The following is a 4,451-nucleotide window of genomic DNA, read 5'->3' on the forward strand; positions in this document are numbered from 1 at the left end:
GACCTGGATGGAAGAGTTGCGCCCCTGTCTTGATCACCCTGACAGGTTTGACTTTTGGCACCAGGTTCTCTGTGCTGAAAGCTTATCAGGAACCCGCTGCTACTGGGAGGTGGAATGGCGAGGTGGAGCATGGATAGGTGTCACCTATAAAGGCATTTACAGGAAAGGAAGGGATCTTGTGTGTCTTATTGGATGGAATGACAAGTCATGGAGTCTTCTGTGCACTGGTTCAAGTTATATTGTGTGGCATAACAACAAGAAGACTAAAATATCTGCTCCTCGCTGCCCCCGGATTGGAGTGTATCTAGACTACTCTGCTGGTTCTCTTTCTTTTTACACGGTCTCACACACAATGAGCCTCTTGCATAGGTTCAAGGCTTCCTTCACTGAACCTCTCTATCCTGGGTTTGGCCTTCATCCTTACCTTGACTCTAGTGTAACAATCTGCCCAATAAGCCAATAAGGGCATCCAGTGACCAGGAAATATATATATATATATATATATATATATATATATATATATATATATATATATAGTGACAGATAGGGGGCGCTATCGCTCCCTTGAACCCCTGTCCACGACTCCAGACCCAGGTAAAAGTCCAATAATCGACTTTATTAAATTGCCACAGTGCACAAAGCCCCCTCTCCTCTACTATATTCATAAACAATCGCAATTAACACACAATAAACAATCCTCCGACTCCCAGACGCGTTGCCCTCCTACCACCTAGCTCAGCTCGCCGTCTGGGAGCTCTCACAATCCTTTTATATTGCCTGACCCGGAAGTGTTCCCAATCCCCAGTCCATGTGATCTTGTATCACTTCCGGGTCAGGTAAAAAGTCCATTCCTTCACCCCGGAAGCACGTCATTCCCCTTGTCCATGTGACTTGGACGTACTTCCGGGGTGTAGGGTAAATAACCGTTGTTCCCCTCTGCAGTGTCTCCTAGTGGTCCACATGGCATCCAGCAGGGCTGCGTATTAAAACTGCAATGTCCATGATGCCCTGCTGGTCTTCGGGGAACCTCCATACTGAAGGGAGGGCTCCCCATGGTGGCTTGGGGGTATTGGCCGGGATAAACGGCTGGCCATACACCACTATATATATATATATATATATATATATCAAATAAACAAATAGAGGTACCTCTTGCCATGTAAAGGCATTGAGTGGACATCATTGGAAATGGGAATTGACAGCTTGAGAGGTTTACTCCCTGTTTTGTAAGCAAATAACAAAACAATAATCCAATGCCTTTTATTGTGTCCAGAAAAATATAAAGACTACTTATGTAAAAAAAAAAACATTAAAATTCAAATGCTTAGTGCAGAACAAAGGATTGTAGGCCACCATGTTTTCTGTCACATTTGATACATTACGATTTGAAAATCCAACATAAAACATAATATTTTCTTATCAGAATGACCTGTACTACTTGTATTTCAAGACTGATGTCACAAGCCCTCAAGGTCAGTCCTACAAAGAATGACTTTAAGTGGAAGAATGAATCTACTAATATGGCATTAAATAAAACTAAATAACTTCCATTACTCGAAAGACGAAATTAGGTTGGATCAAAAGCTGTAGTCACTTTGGCACTCTGGGTCTGACTTTTTGAAGACCCCTGGTCAAGGTGAAATTGACAGTCTTCTAGATATGTGAATGTTGAATTTTTTAACAACCTCTGGTTAACAACTAAGGATAGTGTTTAGTCTTACTAAATGGTAATCACACACAAGTACATGTTTTTTACTTGACAATTTTAGGGAATCAAGCACTGGTTCTGGCTGTGAGTAGTTATTTATGTGACCCAGCTCTTAGCCATTATCTAGATGAACTCAGTGAATCTACCATTTTATTAATTTATATGTTTCTTATAGGTCCTCGTAAGTCTTGTTTGTGATGGGGCTTTTCTGAAATTGCAAACCCTTTGATTTGGAGACCACTAATTATGTGGAGTTGAACTCTGCTCTGTTGTGCACTTTCTGCAGGCAGTGATGAGGAGAAGCCTCATTAAAAGTGCTGCCATTTATAAGTATAACTTACTTTGTTCTCAAGAACAGTAGCTGAAACTGCATAACACCAGGATGCCAGTCTCTTCTTTAAAAGGTGCTTCTGCTTCACATTGAAGGAACTGCTTGACTTCAGGATACAGTAACCATCCAGGTACTGAACATGTTTTCTATACTCTGATGTGGAAGTATTGGTGTACGAGATTTAAAACATAGTTCCTATTGAAAGTTAATTGAAATTGCATTAGCTATGTCAAAGTACAAATCTCAGTTTAATCCTGAATATTTGGAAAGCAAATGAAACATTCTATTATTAAGGATAATAGTCTAGTTAATAATTGTAATATTTCAACTGTAGAGTAAATGTCAGGGGAGTCAACAGTTACCATTTTATCATTTTAGCTGAAATTAACCTCTATTTTTTTCCTTTGCAGATGCTTAGTGACAGAATCCACTAACTTCTTTGTTTATGCACAATTTCTTTTGATAATTTCTCTTGAAAAAATAGTTGAAATGTAGAAATTTTAGCAATTTTTATTTTCCCACTACCTATTAATTATTCAATGATTAACTCAATGGTGTTTACAAACTCTCTTTAGAATTTTCATGATTGGTTTTGGAATTCAACAAAAGCAATGGTTTGCACTCTTGGCCATGGTTGCCTACCTTGCCTGCTAGATTTCAAAGTTTGAGACCTTGATTTAACTGAATGATGCACAGTGTTACAGCTGAGATGAAACTGTTTGAGACCCATGAGCCTTGTCCCCTCTACGTACATTTCTGAGCAGGATGATAACACACACAGGCAGAAGTAGCTTAGCTGAATCTATTCAGAACTAAGAGTGAGAGTCAAACACACACTCAGATTAGGAGACTGCTTAACATGGCAAATGAGGGGTTATCTGCAATCTCAGGCTTTCATATGCTGCTTTGTCTCATCAGGATGTATCATGATACACATAAAAGACTCCACAGATTTGTTTCAGTGTTTAATTACAAAAACCCTCACTGCAGTTACATGTTAAGCATCTCACTGACTAATACTCTTACTCTTGGACATAATGTTGTTATAACAGTAATACAATTAAAAGAAATAAAAATTTGACTTCAGAATAATTAATTGCAGGCAGTGTGGCCCATTGGCTACGGTTCTGGCCTGACTCAGCCGATGACACTAAGCAAATCACCTTACCTACCCATGTTTAATGGTAGAAATATGGGAAATATAGTATTTCGCAAACTTCAATATGTGTTACATGAAAAATTATTTTTGGAATTATTTCTTATATTTTAATATCCAAATTGTGTGTGTGTTTATGCAGAATTCTGATTGAAAGTGTGTTTTTCTATTGCTTAATAACTTTTTTCTTTTAACTGTAGGGATTCATACATTGATCTGCTCCATCAATGGACAAACGCATGATCCATGGTAGTGGTGGACAAAAACAGCACGGTTTAGTTTAATCTTTCTGCTTATAATGATTACAATGGCTTTGAACAGAATTTATACATATCAATGGATGTAACACTCATTCTGTCAATAAGAGAATCTAAGCTTCAGGTACAAAAGACAGTGTCTTTTAAAAATCTGTTAGATCAACATTGATTACTGTTATTTAATGTTAATAACACAATACCATTAATTCCCCAGATGGTTGCACCATGATCTGGAACAGACTGCATATTCGAAATTGCTTTACAAATGTTAAAAAAACTGTAAATGCATTACACGTTCACAGTGACAGCCTTAATTATTGATGAAGTACACAGGTAGAAATTCACAATCTGTCTATCATGATTAGAACATTACTACAAATCAATTTTTAAAAATTGTACCACATTATAATTGATAACGAATTTAAAAGTTATAATTCTTTAAAATCTTTAAAAGAAATTTTTGAATATACTTTTTATTTAGATTTTACTGTCAAACTAAAACAACATAAATTGGTAAATTATCACACTGAAGCCATGTTGTACATACATCTGATGAGTGTAAAAGCTGGCTTTGATTAGGTCTGTACTGGTGCAGATCTTCAACATAATAGTAATATTATAGACAAATGGTAATGAGAATATCCTGGGTTCAAACCTTAACTTACTACATCCACGTGTCTAAGCTTCTAAATGCATATGCATCTTACAATTGTGTTGCACATGCAAAGACTAGTCATATTCCCTTGGAAAAGTGCAATTTACAATAGAAAATGTCTCAAGAATGAGAATGGCTGTGCCCTTGAAACTGCTTAGCAAAAGAGGTACAAATTTGCATTTTTCACTTTACATAATAGGTTGGCTTGTGTTCATCATAGAGAATTATGCTTAATAAACTTGGGTCTATTGTATTTGTGTGTGTGTGCGTGTGTATTATGATGTGTGAGTCGCTGTCTTGCACCCTGAAACACGACACTGAATCTCTGTACTTTAGCAAAACCA

This window comes from Polypterus senegalus, chromosome 11 (assembly GCF_016835505.1).
Source record: "Polypterus senegalus isolate Bchr_013 chromosome 11, ASM1683550v1, whole genome shotgun sequence".
Taxonomy (NCBI): domain Eukaryota; kingdom Metazoa; phylum Chordata; class Cladistia; order Polypteriformes; family Polypteridae; genus Polypterus; species Polypterus senegalus.